The sequence below is a fragment of the Camelus ferus genome, chromosome 11, assembly GCF_009834535.1.
Source record: "Camelus ferus isolate YT-003-E chromosome 11, BCGSAC_Cfer_1.0, whole genome shotgun sequence".
NCBI classification, from domain to species: domain Eukaryota; kingdom Metazoa; phylum Chordata; class Mammalia; order Artiodactyla; family Camelidae; genus Camelus; species Camelus ferus.
Genome location: NC_045706.1, coordinates 41,816,317 through 41,842,942, shown reverse-complemented (window position 1 = coordinate 41,842,942; position 26,626 = coordinate 41,816,317). Strand labels below are relative to the sequence as shown.

General features: G+C 36.7%; 1 protein-coding gene across 7 annotated transcripts in view; it reads left to right on the top strand.

Moving 5' to 3' along the window:
- Nucleotides 1–26,626, top strand: part of FAM13C (family with sequence similarity 13 member C) — a 536,869-nt gene that overhangs the window by 218,552 nt on the left and 291,691 nt on the right. For 6 of the 7 annotated variants that reach the window (XM_032491443.1, XM_032491444.1, XM_032491445.1 and 3 more), the window contains one exon: nt 8,355–8,424. The gene's annotated coding sequence lies outside the window, so the exon portion shown is untranslated. Of the gene's footprint in view, nt 1–8,354; nt 8,425–11,741; nt 12,380–26,626 lie in introns of those variants that run through there. The other variant, XM_032491448.1, reaches the window with a different exon arrangement.

Here is a 26,626-nt window from a genome sequence, read left to right as displayed (position 1 = left end):
ACTTTTTAACGATGGTCATTCTGACTAGTGTGAGGTGATAACTCATCATAGTTTTGATTTGCATTTCTCTGTTAGTGATATTGAGCATTTTTTCATGTACCTATTGGCCATTTGTATGTATTCATTGGAGAAATGTTTGTTTAGGTCTTCTGCCCATTTTTTGATTAGGTTGTTTATTTTTTTGTTATTGGGTTGTATGAGCTGTTGTGTATTCTGGAATTTAAGCCCTTGTCAGTTGCATCATTTGCAAATATTTTCTCCCATTCCATAGGTTGTCTTTTCATTTTCTTTATAGTTGCCTTTGCTGTAGAGCTTATAGGTTTAATTAGGTCCCATTTGTTTGTTTTTGCTTTAATTTCTATTGCCTAGGTAGACTGCCCTAGGAGAACATTCTAAGATTTATGTCAGAGAATGTTTTGCCTATGTTTTCTTCTAGGAGGAAACTTCTCATCTTTGCCCTGCCATGCTGAGTGTCTTTCAGCTCCTTAAAAGAGCGGGGTTCTCTTTCACTCATTGTTGACCCTTTAGAGTTATGGGTTCCTTTCCCTCAATCATTCTTCCTTTTGCCTCTCTGATTTTACTCATTCTTTCCACCTTAACATGAATGATACTTTTTCACAGACTATAGAGTTTGAGGTTCAGTGTCTGAAGTGGTTTTAAATAGCCTTGATCTCTAAATTGGGGGTTACAATTTAGATGGTTCAGACAAAAGAGTTGGATGAGTTATCAAAACTTATTATGAAGATGAAAGGGATGATGGTGGCAGAGGCAAAAACTAAGCCACCTGCTGAAGGCATTTGAGGAAGGTGCGTGAATGTCCTAAAGATCAGAACACAACGAAGTGAGGATTCTTCTTTGATGTCGGATTGCCATTGCAGATTACCAGGAAGATTATTCCTGAGCTGCCAAGTCAGTGATTACTACAGCAGTGAGATTAAAACGAGTCCAGCTCTGATCCTTGGGCTTAATGATCCACCTCCAGCAGAGCCCCAGCTATGTCCAGAGGGAGCTCAACAGCTACAGTTGGAATCCTATGTAGTTCCAGTGGCACAAAAGAACAAAACTCTGGAGGTGGGCGGAGACTATTGCTATTGTATATACTCAAGGACACACTAGAGAAAAATAGGCTTCGACATATGGGGCTGATTAGAAGCCAAATTGATGGGAATAGGCATATTTTATTGATGATTAAATTCTGTGCTCCTAACCCAATTCAGACTGCCAATCTAATTAGCCTATGTAAATAGAGTCTTTTATTTACATTTTTATATCTCAGGTCCAACATTTGTAGGCTAAATAAGTTCCCCCTTAGAAGACTTAAACACTAAAAAAAGAAAGAAAGAAACCTTCCATCTCACTAAAAATTAGACCAACCTCCTCTAAAAAATCTGTGCCTGCCTGCACACACCAAATGGTAGTTGTCAGCTGTGCCAGTAACACCTGACAACTGGAATTGAATGTTCAACTCCTGAGTACTTTGGAATCCCTGACACAACAAAATCCAGACATCAGTTTCACTTGTAAACTATATTTTAGCTGTTTAATTCAAAAGTCATATTTTTTCACTTACTAGTTCATTTAACAACTGTATATTGAACACAATAGGACACAACTCTGCTCTGATGGCACTTACAGTCTGTTAGCAAGAAAGGTGTTAAATCATTTGTTATTAATTACAGTGCCCCTCAGTGGTATAGGTGAAAATACCTTCAAGTTCTTTTGGCCTTGTGGGCTCCAAGTCTAGGTTAACCCCATTTTGCAACATCATAAATTAGGTGAAAATGAAGTTAAGGCTAACAAATTTTAGATAAAACGTTTTTTAGGTTTCTTTATATAAGTTCCATTGCCTGAAATAATTAACTTCTTTATGATTTGGTTAAAACTTTTGTTTTTCTAGGTCCCATGAGTGAGTTCTATTGCCTAGAAAAATTGAGTCATCTATGAGTGATATGTGATGAAATCCAGAGAGCCGTTTCCCTGCTTCTTAGCTCAGGTCCCTGACAATGGATGAGCTACAGAACACAATGTGTTAGGAAAGTTGTTTGGCAATTTATTCCTCATCTGAAACCTAAGAGTCAGTTCATTCTCACTTAACAGGCAAGCATACTTCTAAACGGCTTTTTTGTGGTCCTATCATGAGTCAACAACAGAATTAGGACTAGAATCTGTCTGTGCTTGAAGTGCCAAGCTTTTGTCATAAATTCTCTCAGGCCATCCTTCCTCTCAAAGAATATTATCTCTTATTTCCAGAATGAATAGATCAAAATAATTGAGTTCAAAATACCTTCCAGATGCAATGTACCATAGAAATGACCCTATAATAAAGCAAATGGAAAATGGTAGCATTCTTATTACACTGATCATTCACTGGACAGTGGGGCCCTCAATTTAGGATTGGACTTAAATGACTTTAAATAAATAGTCCACAATGTCTATTGGCACAGAAATGGTCAAAGAAAGCTGGAAAAGGTATGAAATACGTTAAGAAGAAACTAATTGGAAACTTACTGCAATCTAGAGGAAAAGGAAAGTAACTCAGGCGAGACTCCAATGTGACTTGTGGGGTTTAGCAATAGTGCTGCCAAGGCTCAAAGTAGAGGAACTGTGTCCTCAGGGCTGACGACAAATAGAGATGAAATCATCAGAGTAGGAAAGCAAATTTGGAGGGACTCTGTGGGGGCCTTCAGAGGCCACAAAGAGAAAAATAGCCCCTTCAACTCTGGGAACCCTGCCTGGCTGAGTGAGTGGGCAGTGTCCCTGCCTTGAAGCCTGGGGATGAGGTTTGGGGAGAGTTGGAGGCAGGATGAGATACAAAGACCTGGACTTGGGAAGAAGTGAGTAGGAGGAAAAGGTTCATAATTCCAGATTGCTGAGGGGAAACTAGAGAAGGCCAGGGGGACAGAGGATCTTGGAACTTGTTGGGGGAGGGCAAGATCTGCTGGCAGAATTCTAAGTCTGTGGCTATAAATTGACCTCAAGTTTCTGGCACTTCTACAAACTGTGAAGGGTCTCTTTCAATTTTATAGAACCCTTTGGTGGGACTGATGTCCAGTAATTCAGTTTCTCTCTATTTATCTGTATATAACACATTGTTTCCTGTAGTGAAGGGACCATTGAATTTTCAGACAGCACAGAAAAATCACGCTTTTCAACTGCAAATGTAATGCCTTTTTTTAAACAACTGTCAAAAATCCATTATTGGAAAATCAATTCTACACCCGATTTCCAACAACAGATCAGACATACACAGCAAGTGACTTTCAGGACATTGTGAAGTGTATTTTCTTATTTCTGGACCAGGCATTCTTCCAGAATCTTTACTGAATCTCCTTTTTTTTTCCCTCCCCCATCCATAGGCCATCTAGTTGCCAACATTGCTATGCTATTACATTCCAGAAAAAAAAAAATTTCATGTCTCTCTGGTATGAAACCTAATACCCTTTTCATAAGAGTGCTAGAAGAGCTTGATTTGCATTTTCCTAATGATTAATAATGTTCAGCCTCTTCTGTGTGCTTATTTACTGTTTATACTGTTACATACCTATTGTAGAATGTCTAAATTTAAAAAATAATAACAAAATACCCCAAAATTGGCACTCTGGCAAGGGATGTGGAGCTATAAGGACCTTTATACATTGCTTGTGGCATAACCACTCTCCAAAACAGTTTGGTTTCTTACAAAGTTTCTTACGAAGTTAAGCATATATTTACTGTATTTCCCCACAATCCCACTCCTGGGTATGTACCACACTTACAGTCACACAACAACCTGTATAAAAATGTTTAAACAGCATTATTTATAAGCACCCCAAACTGGAAACAACCCAAAAATTCTTCAACAGGTGAATGACTAAGCAAACTGTAGTAATACAGTGGAATATTACTCAGCATTAAGCAGAAAGAAACTACTGATACATACAACAGCATGGGTGAACTTCAGAGGCATTCTGCTGAAGGAAATAAGCTAGTCTCAAAAAACTGCATACTATGTGATGTTTATATGACATTCTGGAAAAGGCAAAACTATAGTGACAGAAAACAGATCAGTGGCTGCTGGGAGTTACAGGTCAGGGAAAGGTATGATTATAGGAGGAGGTACAAGGGAATTTGGGGAGTGATGGAGTGTCTGTTCTGACTGTGATCATGGTTATATGATCTAGGCATGTGTTAAAACTCATAGAACTGTATACTCCTCAAAAAAGGGTGAATTTTAATGTATATAAGTTATAAATAAGTAAATAAATAATTAATGTGGAAGAAGTTGGTCTTTACCAAGTAAGCAGAAGTGGTCCCCACACAAGATTTGCTCCCTAACTGTGGATATTCACATATTATCTAGACTTAACATTCTGTCTTAGAATGTTGATTTAAGGCCTTGCAAAGGTGGGACCAGGATTCAGGTCTTCTGTTGTCATTCTACTTACGTCTTTCATGAACAGAAAACTTATGGGAAACTTCATTACTGCATAGAAAACAGCTCCATTTGAAAAAAATGTTTTAATATATTCTTTTAAAACAAGATTTACATCACATGTTTGATTTTAGTACAGAGCAGTGGGTCTTGGTGGGCCAGAGCTGCGACTGGGCAAATCCACAATCAAAGAGAGATGACACCCCTCTCCATCCCACCCTTGTCCCTGCTCAAGTATCTCTTTGCATCTCGTGAGTCTTCTGGAGATGGGAGTGGGTGCTGACTAGAGGGAAGGATGGATGCCAGCAGAAGCTTCGCCGGAAAGGATGACAGGGCCACTGAAATCCAGTTCATCATTAGATAAGAAAAATTTGGTTTAATGAGAGTCAGCAACAGGGCCCGAGGGGAGGAGAGGAGCAGTGGGTCAGAGTACAGAGTAGTGGCTGAAACCTACTCTGATTTAGAGAACACTGAAAGAGCCACGTTTAGGCCCAGGGAAGTGCTTTGTCCCTGTGACACCAGCACTGAAGTGTCACAGAGGAGAGAACCTTCTCCTTCTGGCTTCACAAGGACTGCAGAATTGTGCATCATTAGTAAATTTGGAGTGAACAAGCCAGGTTAACAAAGTGACTGGAGGCAGAGGCCAGGGAAATGCTGAAAAGAGCATAGAAGAGACAAGACAAGAGGTAGAAATTCCAGCAACACTTGGACTGACATGACACTGAGGGACCCTCCCTTCCTTCCCATGCCCATTGAGTTGAATAAAATATAACAAAAAATTATGATGAAATGCAAGCAAAAAGAAAAATATTAGATGTTAAAAATAAAGAAGACATATGAAAACAAGATACTGAACACATGTGCTTAATGCCACGATGACTGACCAATGGGGTACTATTCTCAAATATAATCCTAATGACCAGGATGTTGGGTTTTAGTTCCCAAGCAAGGACCAGAAATATAGTCTTTGCCCTATTAAAGGCAGAGAGCTGGAACTGAGATTCTTGCACGAATTTCAAAGATAGTATGCCATTAGGGTTCCCCCTCTGTAAAACTGAGTCTGAAAGTGGCAAGGAATCTTATCATTAGCCTGGGACTTTGAGTAAAAAAAAAAAAAAAAAGGACAAAATTAAAATAAGGTAGAAATAAAATACTAGGAAATAATGTCAAGGAGGTTGGGTGAGCTTGCTAGAGAACTTGAGAGGCCGTAAGTGTTCCATTAAGAACATGCACCCTGGAAGGGGGAGGCTATAGCTCAGTGGTAAAGTGCATAGCATGCATGAGGTCCTGGGTTCAATTCCCCGTGCCTGCATTTAAATAAACAAACAAACAAACAAATAAATAAACCCAATTCTCTACCCCCTTACACACACGCAAAAAAACCATAAGAACAGGAACACGTACCCTGAAGATAGGCTTCTGTGTTCAAATCCTATTTACTAGCTGTGTGATCTTGAACAAGATACTTCCCTTAATTTTCTCATTGGTAAAATTAGATAATAATAGTGCCCACTTGATCAGGTGCCAGCTTCATCAATATTAACTTGTTAATATCTTATCTCTAAAAGTGTTTAGTATGTACATTGACTTAAAGAGTCCTTTTAGGGAAAAAAATAGAATTTGAAGGTTACTTTCTTAACCTCATTAAGGTTACTTAGCATTCCATTTAAAGTCAAGAACAGAATGGGAACATCAACTATTGGTGTGTCTATTCAGTGTTGTGCTTTATTGTTATAGCTACCTAATAGCACTGATGGTATTTTTCTCTTCTTGAAAATTCCCAGTGAATTTACAGACAAATGGAATATTTCTTATTGCAGAAATAATAAGAATTCATTATGTTTGCCATATTTGAGATCAAGATAGAAGAGTTCTGCATAGCACAGAGAAATATATACAAGATCTTGTGGTAGCTCACAGCGAAAGAAAAAATGTGACAATGAATATACGCATGTTCATGTATAACTGAAAAATTGTGCTCTACACTGGAATTTGACACAACATTGTAAAATGACTATAACTCAATAAAAAATGTTAAAAAAAAGATAGAAGAGTTATTTGAATTCTTATATATCACTTCAAACAGTTTTCAAAATGTAATAGTAATTAAAACAATCCCAACTGTAACAGCAGCAAAATATGATATACTTTTGGAATAAATCTAACGAATGATGCACAAGACCATTGTGGAAAACATTATAAAATATTATTGCAGGACATTAAAAAAAAGACTTAAATAAATAGAAAGACCATGGTCAGTGAATGGGGAAACAGTATCATAAATGTTGTCTCCTCACAATTTATGCATTCTAAATTCCAGTCATACCTCAACAGGTGTTGTTCTGATTTTGTGGAATTTTATGAGATAATTGTAACATTCATACCAACTGTAAACAGCCATGAATAGTTGAAATAATTGTGAATAAGGAAAAAAGGGAGGATGCAACGTGCCACCCAGATCCCTCTTCAGGAGTGAAGGAATTCATGCCCCAGATGCTGAGTGCCACTGACAGACAGTCCTTAGTTGTCAGCTGCCTTCAGATATTGCCCCGATTGAAGACAGCCATCCAGCCCAAAACCATGCCCCTTATCTAGGGCAGTCTACTGATCAGTGCTGGGGTACAAAGGCCCAGACTTTATACCCTAAAAGGCTATCCCCGATCCAGAGATCCCTGTAAGGTTCCCTAAGACCTTCACTGGGACTGCATCACAGCTCAACTTCTCCTTCAGCCCAGTTCAGCTTCCTTCCTTTCCCTTCCACATATTTTAATTCCAAGAGGAATTCATAAACCCCCTGCATACTAATATATATCTCAGGGTTTCCCTTCCCCACTGGAATCCAACCAGTGACTGAGGACTTTGTCTTTCAGATATCAAAACCTGTTTATTATACAGCTATAGTACTTCAGACAGCATGGTACTGACTTCAGAACAAATGAATATGTACATGAAACAGAAAAAGAGTGCAGCAACAGAACTTGGTATATATGAGAGGTGACATTATGTTAAATTGGAAAAAAGGAGCTATTTAGTAACAATTGCTCTGACAGTTGTCTATCATGTAGGGAAAAAATAGATCTATTACCAAAACATTCCTGCAAGAAACAAATACTTATATGTAAAAAGCAAAAAAGTAAAATTATTAATAAAATATAGAATATGTCTTTGTGATGAGGCAGAAGTTCTTAAATAAAATGCAAATATTGAAACCATAAGGAAAAGACTGATAAATCTGATTATATATACATCTAATTTTTTTTATTATATGCCTTCAGCTTGGAGATGTATAATCAAAAGAGTGGAACTCAGACTATAAAGAACTTCCACAAATTAGTAAGAGAGACAAATAACAGACAGAAAACTGGCAAAAGTTATGAAGTGCAAATTTGCAGAGAAAGAAACACAAATGGCCAAAAACCTTAAGAAATGATGGTCAAACTCACTAATAATCAATGAAATATAAACCTGGAAATGCCATTTCTCATCCTTTAGGGAAATAAAAATAAGGAGTGCAGATATAACAAATGTGGGGGAAGATGTGAGAAAATAGCAAAAACCTCTTTTGAAAGGCTCTTAGTAATATCTTACATATTTTATTTCATATGTATATTTTTGAGAAACTCATAGAAGTATGCATATAGTGACAGAACAATGATGCTGAGTGCTATCTTGTTTGAAATAACAAATATCTGGAAACACCCTACATGCCAATCAACAAGGGTTGAATGAAAACTGTATATACATATGATGGAATAATATACAGCAGTTAAAGTGAATTAAACACATTTACATGTTCCAACAAAAATCTTGAAAATACAACACGGAATAAAAATTTGTGTGCAGTAAGATACCATTTATTTACCAAATTTAAACTTGTGAGATAACATTGTATATAGTTTATGAAAAAACTTATCAGTGGTAAATATCTTTAAATGTGTTACAGAAGTGAAGTGTAACAGCTTCAGAAGAGTCGCTGTCTTTGGAGAGGAGAATGAGACGGAAAGTCTTCAAATGTATGTTACATTTCATTTTTTAATGAAAAAATCTGAAGTGAAAATAATCTGAAAATGGCAAAATGTTGGTATTTGTTGGTTCTGAGTGGTGATATGATTTTGGATGGTGGATATTTTCTGTGTGCTTGAAATGTTTTGTTGTGTATATTTTTTAAAATTTAAAAAGCAGTGACGTAGTAGAAGCTAGAAGTGAGCAGGAGTCTTGGACTGGCTTTGTAAGCATTTGCAAGCATTGTTTGAGTTTTGAAAATGTTTCAAGGCAATTTGTATTTTTTAAGATAAAATTTACATAGTATAAAATTTACCATTTTAATCATTTTATTAGCATGTTGTTTGGTCTCCATGCTGTCATTTTTCCTCATTTGTTTTTCTGTGGTTGATTTCTAGTTTCATGCCATTGTGGTTGGAGAGGATGCTTGAAATAATTTCTATCCTCTTAAATTTGTTGAGGCTTCTTTTGTACCTGAGTATGTGGTCTATCCTAGAGAATGTTCCATGAGCACTTGAAAAGAATGTATATTCTGTTTTGGTGGGAATATAAAGTCCTAAAAATATCAACCAAGTCCAACTGTTCTTATTGTGTCATTTAGTATCTCCGTTGCCTTATTGATTTTCTGTCTGGAAGACCTGTCCAGTGATCTTAGTGGGGTGTTAAAGTCTCACGATTATTGTATTCCCATCAATTTCTCCCTTTATGTCTGTTAGTATTTGTTTTATATATTTAGATGCACCTGTATTGGGTACATATGTGTTAAAGAGTGTAATATCCTCATCTTGTATTGCTCCTTTGATCATTATATAGTGTCCTTCTTTATCTTTCTTTATGGACTCTGTTTTAAAGTCTGTTTTGTCTGATATGAGTATTGATACTCCTGCTTTCTTGTCATTTCCATTTGCATGAAATATCTTTTTCCATCTTCTTACTTTCAATCAATGTGTGTCCTTCACTCTAAAGTGGGTCTCTCAAAGGCACCATATTGTCGGCTTTTGTTTTATTATCCAGTCTGCCACTGTATGTCTTTTAATTGGAGCACTTAATCCATTGACATTTATAGTAATTACTGATAGATGTGTGTTTATTGCCATTTTTAACTTTGTTTTCCAGTTGATTTTGTATTTCTTCTTTGTTCCTTTCTTTTCTTTTTTGTTTTTCTTTTTGTGGTTTGATAATTTTCTTTTGTATTAGCTTGTTTCTGTTTGGTTTTTGTGACTGTATTTTATGCTTTGGATTTGTGGTTACCCTGTTTTTTAAGTATGTTAACCCATTACTATATCTGTTTGCTTTAGGCTGGTAGTCATGTAGGTTCAAACATACCCTAAAAAGAACTAAGAAAAGAAAAAGAAAAGAAAAAAAAAAGAAAAAAAATCTATATTTTCTTGCTCCCCCTACCACTTTTTTTTTTTTTAATGATTTTGATGCCTTTTTTTTGGGTAACATCTTCATGTTTTCCTCTTGCAGCTCATTGCAGATATTGCATTTCCCATTATGATTTTCTTGTTTCTATAGCTCACTGCTTCTTTTCTGTTTAGAGTAGACCTTTTAATATTTCTTTTAGCATAGGTTTAGTATTGCTGAATTAGTTTGCTTGTCTGTGAAATTCATTATCTCTCCTTCTACTCTAAAGGATAGTCTTACTGGTTAGAGTAGCCTATGTTGCAGCTTTTTCTCATTCAGGACTGTGAAAATATCTTTCCACTTCCTTCTGGCCAGCAGTGTTTGTATAGAGAAATCAGCTGAAAACCTTTTGGGTGTTCCCTTGTAACTAACTCTTGCTGCCTTTGGAATCATTTCTTTATCTTTAACTTCGGTCATCTTAATTATAGTATGTCCTCGTGTAGGTCTGTTTGGGTTCTTCTTGTTGGGACCCTCTCTGCTTCCTGTACTTGAATATATTTCCTTCTTTAGGTTGGAAAATTTTTAGTCATGATTTCTTCAAATATCTTTTCAATCCCTTTTCTCTTTCTTCTCCTTCTGGGGCCCTTATTATGTGTAGGTTGGCATGCTGTATATTTTCCCATAGGTCCTTTATATTGTTTTCATTGGTTTTTACTTGCTTTTATGTCTGCTGTTCTGATTGGGTGACTTCTGTTATCCTGTCTTCTAAGTCACTTACTTGTTCCTCTGCATTATCTAGTCTGCTTTTGACTGCCTTTAGTTAGCTCGGCTCTTATCTCAGCCATTAAGTTTTCTGTTTTTAGTTGGCTCCTCTTTATATTGTTTCTATTTCCTTTTTATAGTATTCTGTGTCTCTTTTCATAGTCCTTTAGTGCTTTTATGACCCCCTTTTTGAAGTCATGATCTAGTAGATTGTCTGGGTCTATCTCATGTTTCATTCTTTTAGGGGACTTCTCTTGTTCTTTTAATTGGGAGTGGTTCTCCTGCTTCTTCCTTTTACTTACGTTTCTCTTGCTTCGTGGATTAGGAGTATCAGTTATATACTGTGGTCTTGAAGGGCTCTTTTATTTTTTGTTTGTTTTTAGTTAAAGTGGGAGTGTTCCTGTGTAGACTGTGTGCATCTAATAGTTTAGTTATGAGGGCTGCTCTTAATATGGGTGGTTGCCACGTCTTTCTTCCATGTGTGTTGGCTGTTAACCTTTTGATTCGGGGTGTGATTGGTGTTGTGGTGATCAGAGCCTGCCCTGATTGTTGTTGAGTGGGGCCTCCTTTTTTGTTCTGTGGTTGTTGCAGTCTTGACAGGGGCTGGGTCTGCTCCCCTATTGCTGTAATAGAGGCTTCTAGACCCATTTCTGAGATGTGGTGTATGGTAGGCAAGGTTGGAGCACTTCAGCTGGGAAAAAGAGTTGCTGAATGTACCTCCACAGGAGATGTCTACTGGGAAGTGCCTTCTGTGGTGTTGTCTGTCACTTGCGTGAACTTACGAAGTATTCTTTGTTGATGCTGCCTTTGTCCCAGTCTTAGATGTGGAAATGTCAGCCACCTTCTGTGGTATTCCCCAGGTTCTGGGCCCCTGGAACCACCAGTGCAAATCCGCCAATGCAGGCGCTAGGACCCACTGTAGCAAGCATGCAGTCACACGCCTGAATCCATGGTGTGCTGCAAGGTCAGAGCAGATTGTAGCCCTGCCTCAAAGCGAGAGACACTCCACCAGAGTTCAGTAGGTGTTCTGTGTGATTCAATGGGTTTGTAGATGTAATTCTTGGTGTATTTGTGGGAGAAGGCAAGCTGTGAGTCTCTCTACTCCACCGTCTTGGCACTTCCCCCCATTTTAATAATCTTAAAGTGACTTTTAGTATATTCATAATGTTGTGCAACCATCACCACTACCTAATTCCACATTTTCCATCCCCTTTTTGAGGAATCTTGCAAGGAACCAGAAGTCCTGCATTAGCGGTAGTAGCTTCGGACAAATGATGAAGATATTAATATTACGTGATTTTACATGAATTCACAGAGAGAGACCTGGGACCATTCAACTTACATGTTTGAATTGCTGTGTAAGTAGAGATTTAGGGTCTTAGTATTTTCCCCTGAGATACAAATAGATACGTACTCCTTGTAGCATTCCCAGAACAGAGTGACAGAGACATGTCTTCTGCCTAAGCCGTCTATGGACGTTGTCTCTTGCCTTCCTAGACTGTGCTCAAAGACTTAGGAACTGCTATAGGCTGAATGTTGTGTCCTCTTTCAGGGTTCATGTTTTGAAATCCTGATCCCTGATGTGATGCTTTTGGAGCTGGAGTCTCTAGAAGGTGATTAGGTCATGAGAGTGGGATGAATGAAATTAGTGCATTTATAAAAGAGCCTCTAGAGAGTTCCCATGTCCCTTCTGCCATGTTGGGACACAGAAAACAGCTGTCTATAAAACAGGAAGTGGACCCTCACCAAACAGGGAATCTGCTGGCACCTTGATCTTGAACTTCCCACCTCCAATAAGCGAGCCCAAGATAACAAAAAAATGTTAAAATCTCTACATCTCTGCAAGGGTCAGCTTAATTCTTTCTGCTTCATGAATCTTTCCCTGACAGCCTGATGTAATAGCAGATGCCTTGGACCAATGATTCAGGAGATTTCGGCTCAGTGAGGAACTACTATGGCTGTTAAAGCTTTAGGCAAATAATTTCTCTTTGAGTCTTATTTCCTCTTGGATAAAACAGTGAGTTAGGTTCCTTGGCTTACTTCTCTCATCACTCTCTGATTCTTCCTTGGAACTTGAGTGACCATTAGTAGTGGGCTTAGACTTTTGGTACTTAACATATACCAGCTTTTATTATAATTTTATCATTTTATATTTGTGCTCAGTCACTCTCTCTATATAGGTAGGTAGGTAGATAGATAAACAGATATCTCAATATAGATACAGTATGTTGTCTGTCAGAATCTTAGATCTAGTCACATGTTTTGCTGATTTTTTGCAAAACTGAAGAAAGAATATGAATTCTTTAGCATTCTTATATATTGTCCCATAATTGCATTCTTAATACTGAGGAACATATAAATCCAGCCTAAGATTCTTCTATTTGACTCTGGAAAGACTGAAAGCATATTAGTGTAGTGATTAGAAGTTTGGCTTGCAATCAGATGCATTGTGCTTCAAATCTCTGCTCTATCACTTTCTAGCCAGAAGTCCCTAGGTAAATCACTTAACTTCTCTAAAACTCAATTTTGTTATCTGCAAACTGGAGATAATAAAAGAATGTGCTTCATAAGTTTTCTGTGAGTACTAAGTGAGGTAACACAGATGAGCAGCAGTAAGCATATAGCTTAGCACACAGTAAGTATTCCCCTAATATTAGTGGTTGTTACCTGGAACTTTGATAGATATTTTTTGTTCATGGAGGGGGTCTCTGAGGAACTGCCAGGGCTGTGTGCAGTGCAGCAGAGTGTAATGTGAATCAGGTCAAGGTATTCAGGATTCAAAATTCAATTTCACCTGAAAGACTTTGGGCAACTCACTTAATCCTCACTTATCCTCAGTATTGTTAAAACTACCCTGTATTGTCTCAGCCTCCTTTTTCACGTCTCTCTTGCTAAGTATTTTCTTTCTGTTTTCCCCTCTTTATATAAACTGCTCGTAGAAAATACCCTGTTGATACTTGTTGACACCTTATTCAAGATTTCCTTCTCTCCCGAGGAATTTGTTTTTCAGTATAATCATTCAGCGAGTACTGATAGGCTATATATCTACTAAAGGAACTTCATGTATCAAGAACTGATGATGGGAGAAGGGTTTTGAAGTGGGTAGAGACTTCCAGTGACTCTGAAATACTTTTATTTGGATATTCTTCTTCTCTGGGTCTATATAAAGCTGGCTAAGAAAACAAAAACAAAAACAAACAAACAAAAATATCACGTTACCCTTTCCTTCTGGGTTGCTTGACAAACAGGATTAGTTCCTAAATCAGTTGAAAATCTTTTTATTCTTTTGGTAAAATTTTCCATTTCATACCTGGGCTCAGTGTGGCAACAAGCAGAATAGGATGAAAGCCTCTTAATCTTTCTTTCCAGGCCAGCTCTATCATCCAGCGTCTACATAACTGCTTTGTCATTGTGTATTCACACAGAAATATTTGGCCCTCTAGGACTATAGAGACATTCTGAAATAACTGTGCTCAGAGTTAGGGATCAATCTGAGCGCTGCAGCTGATTAGAAGCCTCAGTTTCTATAACTATAATAGTAAGAGAATGGACCAGGTGCTGAATTGCAAATAGGATTTATTTTATGGTCCTACTTTGAGTGATTGGGAGTAGCTGCTTGGGGTGCTGAGTTGAGACAGCTGAGATAAAACCTGAGGCAATGGGAGAGTATTTTGTGATAAATTAGCCATAACCATGGGATAGAGGAACAAGGGCCCTTAATGCCAGAATCTTTCCATCCCTTGACCACGGAAGGTCTTTCCAGTTCTAGCATCACATCATGCTATGACTGATTCTCTACTTGCTAAGGATGTGAAGTGTCTGCTCTCCAAACAGGTCAGCTACCTGCTGTAACCAACTAGAATGCTATTTACATGCACTGAATGTATTATTGCCCATTCCTTTCCTAAAGAATTTGAGGTACCCTAACTATACTTTTTAAAAGCTAAAAAAAGAATTCAGAAAATGGAATAGGAAATGAGATTAAATATATAAAAAAGAGGAAGGAAGTATAAGAACCAACTATGAAATTTGAGGTTTAATTTTAATCTCCCTAACTTTATCCTCTAGTACTGTATTCTCTTTTTCCATTTAATGCACATAGACCATGGCATAGGAAAAGTAGTCACACTGGCCAGGTGGTAATATGTGAAACTCTGGACATTTCTCAGATTTTCTCAGGAAAATGTCTGGTAGAATCCTGAGATTTGTTTAGGATTCAGCATGAAGAGAGAAATGCTTTTTGCAGGCTTACTGAGTCAGACTTGAGCAATCAAAACGATTGTTCTGTTTAAAATTCATCAACAGTAATGATCTATTGCGTCATTCTGCAAAGATGAGACTTAGGTCTCATGTGAAGGTTTTCAAAACCTCATTGCCATCTACAGTGCCCTTAGATGCAAGTTACTCAGTGCATAGTAAATGGATCAGCACAGCCAAGTTGGGGTCGGGGAAATAGTCACATTTTAAACTACACAGATTTTATGACTGGAATGGTATTTTTCCTTTTCTATTCTGCATTGAGAATATGTAAAAATAATAATAGTATGCTTGTAAATGATATATTTCTCAAAGTTATTCTTGAGACTCTCTACAAGATGGATTTTCAAAGCCTCTCCTAACTTATTTCATTTATATATTTAAATAAACATTTGGTCAATCACATTCACTAGGATTCAAAGGAATTTTATACTTTTTCCCCAAATGCTGTAGAATTTCTTCCCAAATGATTTCTGTGTTTTTGCCTTTACTTCTATTTAGCATTGTCTGGTTACTCCTTTAAAAAAAAAAGTGGAGAAGATATCTGGTTCTGACTAAGAAGTAGTAATAAGGATTGAATTTGTTCCTTTGCCTGAAGCAACTAAAGAATCAAAGTAAATTAAGAAATGATTTTCAAGATATTGGATATCAGGCAATGAAAGATAGTGATCTCAAAGAGATGTCAAACAAATGAGGGAACCCTAGGACTGTCAAAATCTGTTGCTTTGAGAGAGTTCCCAGACCAATGCATACTGAAGAGAAACACAGGCAAAGGCTGCAAAATTCTAGAGTTGAGAAGATGGAACTGAAAATCTAGAGAGATCAAGGCAATTAGAGTTTGCAGGCAGAATACTGGAGAGAGAAGGGCTGCAAAGAGAGAGTTCTCTGTAGATTGGCAGAGGGTCCCCCTCAGGTATGCAGCAAAATAATGATCAGGGCATACATGTGCAGAAACTATTTGAGGCTAGGGAAAAAGTACTCAAAAAGATTAGAGACAACAGCACTCAGATCCCACGTGGGGCCAGGACTAATGGGATCAGCTAAGGAATAGACTAGACCAATCCTCTACCAGAAAGGAAAAATTCATAATTCATGAACCACTGGATAGAATACTGAGAATAGTCTTGCTTCAGCAGTGGAGAATAATTAGATCTAGACAAAACACTGCTCAGGCCTTGCATTATAAATCTGGTAAGCAGTGGCAGAAAGGATCAAACCATTTCCGTATTACTTAGCTGTGTCCTAGAACAAAACCCAAAAATCATTATAGGAATACAAAAATATCCATCACCTAACAAGGAAAACACAATATTTTGCATCCAATCAAAAACTGCCAGGCATGCCAAAAACCAGGAAAATCTACAATAAGGAGAAAAACAAATTGGCCAAAACTGACCCAGAACTGACAGAGATGTTAAAATTAACTGACAAGGACATTGGAAAATCATTATATTATATTTCATTTCTTCAAAAAGCTAGAGGAAAAATTGAATATCATAATTAGAGAGTGAGATTTAAAAAAGACCCATGTCAAACTTTTAGAGACAAAAACAAGAAAATAAACTCTAGGAATAAAACCTAGATGAAAAAACATTAATGGGATTATGGCTGATTAAACGTTATATAAGTTTAGTGAACTTGAAGATATTGCAATAGATACTATCCAAAATGAAGCAAAAAAGACTACAAAATTTAAAAGAACATAAAAATCAGTAAACTGTGGCACAACTTCAAGTGACTTAATGTATGTGTAATTGGAGTTCCCAAAGGAAGGTGGGAACCAGAAAAAGATAAAGAAATGATAAACAAAAAATTTCAAATTTATGAAAACTGTAAACCTTCATAAAGCTTAAAAACCCCAAGAATAAGAAACATAAAGAATACTACCCAAAGGTACATCATAATCAAATTTTCCAAAACCAATGATAATGAGAAAATTTTATAAGTAGCCAGAGAAAATGTTACATTATATACAGAGGTGCAAAGATAAGGATGATAGCAAGTTTCTTGTCAAAAATGCCAGTGGAAACACATCAAAGCAACATTTTAAAATTTCCGGAAGAGCAAAAAACTCTATCCATCTAGAATTTGATACCCAGTGAAAATGTCTTTCCAAAAATGTCCTTCCAAAAAGTTATATAAAGGCTTTTTTTTGAAAATACATTTCCAAAAAAAAGTTACATAAAGGCAACATCCAAATACTGAAATAATTCATAAGCAGTAATATTGTACTATAAGAAATGTTTTAAGAAGCCCTCAGGCAAAAGAAAAATATTAGTTGGAAATTTGGATCTATACAAAGGCAGTAAAGATCTATGTTTTTATTATTTAAATATCTTTAAAAGATAATTGATTGCATAAGTAAAAATAATAACAATGAGATGTGGGCTTTATAAGATATCTAAAATTAAAATGTGTGACAGTATTGGCACAAAGACTAATAGGGTGGATATGGAAGTAAACTGCTATAAATTCCTTATAATATCACTTGAAATGATATATTACTATTTGAAGATAACCTGTGATAAGTTAAACATGTATATTCTAAATCCTAAAGCATCCCCTAAAATAACAGAATGAAGAATAAGAATTGTTAGTGAATAAGCTAACCAAGGAGATAAAATATAATCATAAGAAATGCTCAGGTTATCCAAAACAAAACAAAACAAAAAGGCAGAGAAAGAGGAAAAGGGGAACACAGAGCACATAGGACAAAGAGAAATTAAATAGAAGGTCGATTTAAATCTTGCCATATTAGTAAAGTACATGATGTATAAATAGTCTGAATCCTTCAATTAAAAGGCAGAGATTATCACTAAATGAAGATTTGAGACCCAAGTGTATGATGCATATGAACAAACCACTTCATATATAAATACACAAATAAGTTAAAAGTAAAAATATCGAAAAAGATATGCAATACTAACACTATCATTTCATAATGACAAAGGTATCACACAGTGGTGGTGGAAGTGTTAAATAGAACAATCCCTTTGGAAAACAGCTGGGAAGTTCTTTATAAAGTTAAACATATACCTGCCATATGATCCAGCCATTTCATTCCTTGGTATTTATTTACCCAGGAGAAATGAAAGCATACTGAGTTTAAAAGACACCAGACAAAAAAAGAATACAAACTATCATATAATTCTATTTATATAAAATTCTGGGAAACGTAAACTAATGTTTAGTGGCAGAAAGCAGATAATTTTTTGCCAGACAGGTAAGTAGGAGGGGATGTTGTGGGCAAGGGTGGAAGGGAGAGATGACAAAGGAAAAAAAGGGGTTTTTGGAGAGTGCCTTACGTGTTCAATATCTTTACTGTAGTTATGGATTCATAGGTCATTTTAAACATGTGGACATATGTCACATGCCAAAATTCATAAAATTTCACTTTCAGTATGTGCAGTTTACTGCATGTCAATTATACCTCAATAAAGCTGTTAGAAAGCAAACAGAATACAGTAGTATGCACAGAAGATACCACCTCAGGGTGTTGAGGATGCAGATATTTTACTACTTTCTCCTCTTCACTGCACACCTTAAACATTAGCATTTTATTTTATCAGCAGAATAGCTAACTTGATAACTGTCTCAGAAATAGACAGATGCTAACTAGGAACCTTGATAGGACTCATATTAACTGAATCTATTATCCCAAATGACTGCCATGTTGGCTTTAAGTATCTTCCCGTACAAGTATAATTTTTCATCAGTTTAAACAAACTTATAACCTCACTCAAAATTTCCTAATCCACCAAAAAAAAATTCATACCCTCCCTTTGATATGATTGTCAATGCATACACAGACTCACAGAGCTTGAAAGATCCTCAGAAACATCTGATTGCTTTTCCAGAGAAAGAGGTTAAGGGTCAGAGGAAATGAGTGACCAGTTAGAGGTCACACAACTAACTGAGCCTAAAATTCATGTGTCTTAATTCCCTGAGTAGGATTTCAGCATTTCAAAACTTAGAGGACTTTAATATAGAAGCCATTCAATAAATATTTGTTAAATTCAGAATGAATATTACAGATTGAACTAGTGACCTTATGCTCTCTTATTTCAAAATACACTGAATTATTAGAAAAGAAAAACCAAACTCTGTTGCCCAAACCCCTACCTCCCATCTTTCTACATTAGCAAGTTTCCTTTTTTGAAAAGGGACACAGTAGGAAGAGCATACACTGCAGTTATCTCTTTTCAGCTTGTCATTTCTGCTCTGGTATATTTAGGGCATGGCCTTTTTACCTGGGTTTATGGGAACAATAGGCCAGTACACACTCTCCCATTCTTTTTATCCTCTTTCCTGTGTTTCTTAATTTTACATTGCACTTGATTTTTGTATATATTTATCTTTTTATAGGTTCCCAGGGATTCTGGAAACATTCATTCAGTCTTCTCAAATTCTAAGCTATTCAAGGCATAAACTATGCATAAGCACTGCCAAAAGAAAGAGAAAGAGAATAAAAAAGGACTAGAACATCGCTATTGATCCATCAGAATAGATGGGGGCGGGGAATCTATGCATATATCAGTTAAAACTTGTGTCAGTAGTTAAGATGCCATGGTAAACAGATGCAGCACAATCATGGTTCTTACCATGAATGCATGCACAGAAAATTTCTCAGCTCTTTTTTTTTTTACTTTTTTTTATTGAGTTATAGTCATTTTACAATGTTGTGTCAAATTCCAGTGTAGAGCACAATTTTTCAGTTATACATGAACATACATATATTCATTGTCACATTTTTTTTTCCCTGTGAGCTACCACAAGATCTTGTATATATTTCCCTGTGCTATACAGTATAATCTTGTTTATCTATTCTACATTTTGAAATCGCAGTCTGTCCCTTCCCACCCCCCGCCCCCTTGGCAACCACAAGTTTGTATTCTATGTCTATTTCTGTTTTGTATTTATGTTTTTGTTGTTTTAGATTCCACATATGAGCGATCTCATATGGTATTTCAGCTCTTATTTGCACCATTGTTTTGTATCACTACTCCATAAACTAGTCTAAGGAGAAAAATGCTAATTTTTTGTGGCCCAATTTGAGTCTAAATTATAATTTTCTGATATTTTCTGTATGTAGTTTTTAAGAATTCTGACTGCATCCATAGAGATTGAGAAATAGTAGGTGTTAAAACAGGGCTAATATTCAAGGAAGTTTAATCACAGGATAGCATCATGTATTCTGCAAAATAATTGGAACACAGTTTACAATCATGACATAGTGGTTCTCAAACTCTGGGGTACATTAAAGTCATAGTGTACTCCCTTGGCCTTTCTCCCAGAAATTCTGATTTAGTAGGTTCGGAGTAGAGCCCTACAATATCCACTTTTTAACAAGTTTTACAAGTGATATTGCTGCAAGTGGATTTATGTTGATAAAAATTGTTCACCTCTTTCCTATTTTGTTGCTAGCAAAACTTTGGTTAAAATTCCTGTCCTACAGTTTACTAGCTAGACATCCTTAGAAAGGTCACATGATCTTTCTGTATCTTGACTTTGAGAATAATGCAGCGTTTGTGTGGGGATTAATGAAATAATACCTGTAAAGTGCCTAGTGCATAGTAGACATCTGAGTAATGTTAGTTTCCTTCCCCAAACACATACCATGTTCCTTCTTAATCTGAGCCTACACTAAACGTGTTTCTCTTTAATTCTTAACCTGAGTGTAAACAACTCCACAATTTCAGATCATAAAAAATCACATACCTCAACTCAAATGACTGGTTATCAGTCCCAGAAACATTTTTGCTATGTTTGAATGACTAAGGCATGACAGAACATTAATGCATGCATATAATTAGCCATGCTACAAAAGCCAGCTGATACAAGATTTAGAAACTCATTCAAGTGAAAAAAAATGTCATTACTAACTGAAACTTACCACAATGCCTTGGGTCCTGTTTTGCAAACTGAGAAATATTGCTTTAAGGTTGAATAAGAAGGTACAGAGCATTTCTGCTCATGGACAAGTATTCAAGGTAAATCCCTGTCCATTTTTTTTTTTTCAAAATGTGTTCTAGTTCCTCAGCCTCTTGTATTCATGTTCATCCAAAGATCTTAGATCCAGCAAGATGCTTTAACACATCCAAGATTTAAACACAAGTCCAGTGCACACTCAGGCAGCCCAGAAGAACACTTTTCAAAATGAGAATAATGTTTGGGCCAATAGCAAATAATGGGAAGGAAAAGCTCAGCAGCCCAAAGGAACACACAGAACTCAACCCTCTTGAGTTTTATGAAATTCTCCCTGCTTATTCATCAGGGCTGGATCCATGCCAACAGAGGTTATTAACAAAACTGACCAGGTCCAGATGGAACCCTAGTCCTACAGCTCTTCCTCCATCCTACCAATCCCACCAAATCTTCCTGATCCAAACGCTTAAAAAGACAATCCTTTCCTTAAGTGCTGCTCCACAAAACATTGAGAAAAGCATGCCAACCTTGTACTTATGCTAAAAAAAAAAAGGGCTAAAAATACAAACTTAAATTTTAAAATGTTTAATTTTTTAATCAAAACCATATAGGTACCAGGTACAAAGTTTTTAAATCAAATAGTCCTAATAACTTATATTAAAAAAAAAAAAAAAAGGGCCACTTCTCTCCTACCTCCAGCAACATCAGCTCCACTCTCTAAAGGCAACTACTTTCGAATATCTTACCTGTTTCTTCTGGTATGTATGTCCATATTTTTAAGTATTAACTTTAGTTTAATGTAATTATATAATTGTAATTCAATACTGTGCTAAGTCATGACATTATTTTCTTTTTCTGAACATGACTTTTGTTTTCCCTAGAGTTATTCATTGCATCCTTTAAAAAAATTCACTTGTTTTTCTATGTCTTTACACTTAAGTCTTTCTACACCCTCTGGCAGCCAGCATTTCAATAGAATCACTCACAAATGTAACTTGTCAGATAATTTCTTATTTACATTTTTCCTGCACTTTCCTTCTAAAGTCAATTTAGGCCTTCTATTTCAACTTGAACTAGTTTCCCTGGAAGGGAAACAGCACAGTTCTTATCCTTTGCCATTCTCCTGGGTTATTCCTGTAACCAGAACACGTGGCTTCTTTCTTGTTTTACCTTTTTATTTTGGTGGATGCTAGCTCACTATTAATGGCTTGATTTTAATATCAACTCCAAAGGATGCCTGAAAAAATAATTACTCCATTTATATTTTAGAGATACCCTCAAATAGAAAATTAAAACAATTTACACATGACTCTTAATAGGCAACTGATATGTTCTCGCAAAAGGCAAAATCCAAACTACCTGTTAGAGCAACCTAAAATGATGACAAGCTCTCCAGGTGAGAACGCCTAAGGCTGGGATATTATCCTTGGAGAAGACTTAAAATTTTGTAAATTTCCCCCTTAAGTTCTGTAGTTTCTCTGATAGCTGCTTGTCATCGGATTCTAGCAATGCACTATAATCGAATGCCATGTACAAGCAACAAGGAAAAATCAGCGACCATAAAAAAAGAGAAATGAGCTACAGACTTACTGGAGAAGTTTATAAAGCTTCTCTGTTGGGTTGAGTTATTGGTTTTTATTCTGAAACAGCAGCACTGAAGCACAAAAAATGCCAGTAATTGGGGTCAATGTTCAGTCAGATCCCCTCCAAAAAGGGATCTTAAGCCAGCCCCATTAGAATAAAACTTCAGCTTCAAATAAGCATGTGACGCCTCTAACTTTTCTATTAGGGAAAGTTAATGAGTTTCCTTTGACTAAAGTGTTACAAAGGTGTGAGTCTCAGAAATGAAAGTCTAGATACCTCAAACTCCACATTTAAAAAAAGATACTCTTGAAAGGAGACAAAATGTACATTAATTTCTATGCTTTTTTTTTTCCTGTGTAAAACCCTTAGGTTCAATAGCAAAGAAACTGGGTTGAAATGAGTAGAAATGAAATGATTGGTTCTTACCAAGAGGAGCACAGTGGTCAAAGACTAATTTTAATTTCACGTGCAAAGAAGACTATACGCTGCTAGACGGGGATCAGGCCATTAGAGCTTAGCCCATTGCTTATGGGGAAGTTTGTCCTTCTCTGTGACCTAGGAAGAGACCAGTAAGGCAAAAGGAACACTGACTTTTCTGAGAAACATTGGCAAGTGGCCTGAACATGAGTTCCTCAGAAGTTACCTGCTTGTTCCCTTAGGTCTAATATGCACCTGCCTGTATACCACACTTTGTTAAAGCTGTCACTTACTTTTTCTAAATGTCAATTTCTTCAACAGAAAATAACAATAGCATTGTCTTCAAGAGCTGTTCTGAGAATTGAAACTTTTTAGAAATAATAAATTATATTTACAAAAGTTTTGTGGTGTCTTAAAATTTTAGGCCACAAATGTGAGTATTTTAAGCAGTCCCCTTCACTCCTGAAAATATGACGCAAAGTTGGTATGAAAAAGTCAAGGATGGCATTTCTTGACTTCATGTTCCTCTAAATTTCCAATGATCTCCCTCCTGTGCCATGAAATCTTAGGCCATTCCAACTTTCACTGATTTTTCACCTCTAAATTTCTATGGCATTTAGTTTCTACCCACTCGTATACCCAGCATGTGTAGCCTTTGGCTACTTATCTTTTTCCAGGTAGAAGTTTTTTCCTACAAGATGGTTTGAGTACAGAGACACATTTTTGTATCCTCTGTGGTATCTAGAAAAATGTCCTGCTCTAAAGATTTTCTCGCTGCCAAAAGCCTACCTCCCCAAAACCTACCTGTGCATTGTATTCACTTGGGGACATTTTGTAACATACCAATGCCCAACCCCATCTCTAAATATTCTGATTTTTAATTGGTCTTAGATAAAATATGGGCATTTGTATGTTCTAAATGTTCCTCAGGTGATTCTAGTCTGCCACTGCTGCCTGCCCTCTTTTAAAAGAAGTTCTTCTGTAAAATTGGGTGGGGAAAGAAGTGGTGAATAGTGAGAGGAAAGCAATCTGGGTTTTTTTCTTATTGACTTGGAAGAATAGGCTCCCCTCTGGTACTAATTGTTTGGCAAACTTAAAAATTCTCTGACACCTCTCTAACTTCTCAAGACACTGAGACATCTCAGCCTGTCTCCTTAAGGCAGTGTTTCCCAAAGAGCCCTGTTTGCTCCTCTCATCCATTCATCCCTTAATTTGACAAATTCATTATTCATTCATCCTTTGACACATGTGTTCTTTGATTCATCCCTTTATGTGCCACTTTTTTATTATTTACTATGTGAACAATGATGGTGAACAAAATCCGATGCAGGCCCTGCCTTCATGGAGGTTAGAGCCCAGGACAGTGGTTCTTGACACTGGCTAAAACATGAATCACCTCGGCACTCGAAAAAAGTATTGATCCTTGATGCCCTTTAGGCTGGGGATTGGGATTCTTGAGTGGACCAGAGTTGAGATCCGGTGCGGGTGTACTGAGAAGCAGCATTTATTATAGGCTCTGTTGCACAGACATAGGAATGAAAGGAGGTGAATGTGCCTGGAGGAAGATGGCAGAGAGGAGGATCGTGTGAGGCAAGGCCTGGAACTTGGGAGACACTAGATTTAACAGGCTTCATTGCTGTAGGCCTTCTCAGAGTCTTCAGTAATCCATTGTTTTGTGACTCTCCAACAGGGATGTTGTATCCAGTAGTCCAAAGTCACTTTTACATAGAGCTTACTGAGACTCTCATGTTTCTCATTTAGGAAATACAACTTGTATGCATGTAAGTACAGAATGGACAAGATGGGTGGGAAATGTTGAAGTGGGTTGGGTAGAATAATTTTGTTCCAGAAGTTAAGAAGATTGGTAATGAATCTTCTAAAGTCCAGAGATCATTTTAATCTCTGAAGGATTTTGAAAGGGGCCTCAAATTGGAATTAATGACTGTTTATGTAAATGGCGTATAATACTACACAGTCATATGTTCAGTTTTGTCATTTGGCTCTTCACCACTCAAAGAATTATTTAATTATTTATTCCAGCTTCCCCCCAAAAGAGGCTTGTTTCAATATGTCTAAATGTAAAAGGCAAAGTATAATTGTAGGAGGAATTAATTATATTCATGATTTGAGCTAGAATTAAGGATAAGGATTACTAATCTTTTGAAGACAGCCTGTGTTCTTAATCCATTGAAAAATATCTCATAGTTAATGGGCACTAGATGACTATTTAGAGGAAGAACTTCAGGAAAACTTACTGAGAGAGAGGAAGTACTTGAAATTGACTATTATGGGTATCTTCCTATATAAACATGATTGCGAAGATTACTCACTGATTAACCTTTGCATACTAAATATGTGTAACTGGAATTTGAACTTCATTAGACTGTTTCATTTATATGGCTTTGGAAAACATTTTGACCTATTTAAGTAGTTGAGTCATACGCCTTAAATCAGGAACTTCAGAGGTATAAAAAAAAAAGAAGAGCAGTCACATTCATTGTACTTCCTGGTTATTGATACATGGGTCCACACTACTCTGTTGATGTTACAGAGTACACAGTTCATACCTTGACTCTGCTAATTCCTTAAAAAATGCTTTTTTGTTATTATTAAGTATGTCAACTAAAAATTAATTAATAGTCAATCAAAGAAAGAAACAGAGAATTCTATTCTAGCCAGCCTGGGGATTATAATCTGGGAGACAGTCTTTCAGAAAGCTCTGAAGACTGTTGAGAGGAGGTAAAGGGAGAGGCCAGTAAATACGTGATTTTGGTAAAGGGGTACATGCAATCAAGCACACATCTTGATAGAAGGTTACTGCTATTCTTGAGGAGGAGATATCTTAGTTAATGGTTTTAGTGCTTTCCTATGAATGGAAAGATGCAAGAAACTGGGTTCACAAAATTTTCTCCTGAAAGTATTTAACTATTTGAAGGCCAGTTGTCCCAGTTTTCCCAGAGCACAAAGTGCCTCATCTTGATCTCCACCCTGAGTTCTTGTTACAGTATATTGTAGGTTAGCAACTGCAGTGGCTAATGACTGGATTCTTAGATTCTTTAGAACTGGATGGTAGGCTCCATTTGTTATTTTACAATCCCTTCCCTTTTGGTCTTAATTTTGACCAAGGGTTGGGAGGCATTTTATGACTAATTTGTCCCATGATGTAAGGAATGCTCGTCCCCAGGTCACGTGAGAATTTCATTGATAGGCCACTCAGTGTCCTATTACTGAACTAGGCCCTGTTAATAGTAGCCAAGGTCTCTGGACCACCAGTTTCACTAGTCTGTTATGTTTCAGGAAATGGTTCCTTCTTGTTACCTCTTCCCATATCTAGAGTTACATTATTATAATCATTGCTCTTACAGAACTATATATTTGGTCAATTGTTTCAAGTCATCTGGTAATTATTATTTTTACCGGAGGCTCAATCACATATTGGGTAATGTGAGAAAACAATAATCTTGTAAAAAACACAGATACAAATTATGTAGCTAGTTGACATTAACAAGGTCATAAGAAAGTGTTTAAGCTAAGAACTTCCATTAGGTATGGCCCAGTATATTCCCAGGTCATCTGACCAGTCTGTTCCATACCAATTGCTATCTTTAAGAGAAACAATGTATTGGCATTATACATAAAGTTCACCAACGATGTCTGCACATACAAGAAAAGTGGTCAGCCATCGTGGAGCCTTACAGGATTGAGAAAGGAATGTTATCTTCTAAGGAGTTACATGGCTGGCACCAGAAGAAGAAAAATTGATCTTTATGGTTGAGCAGATATTTCTGCCATTAGGAAGGTCTGGTTAATGCATAATACAGATGCACAAAGCACACTAGAGTGGGGGATGGAGAGGAGGCCCAAACAGGCAGAGAAAAACATTTGGTGTTTAAATTTTTCTTGCCTTAAACTTTGGTTTTA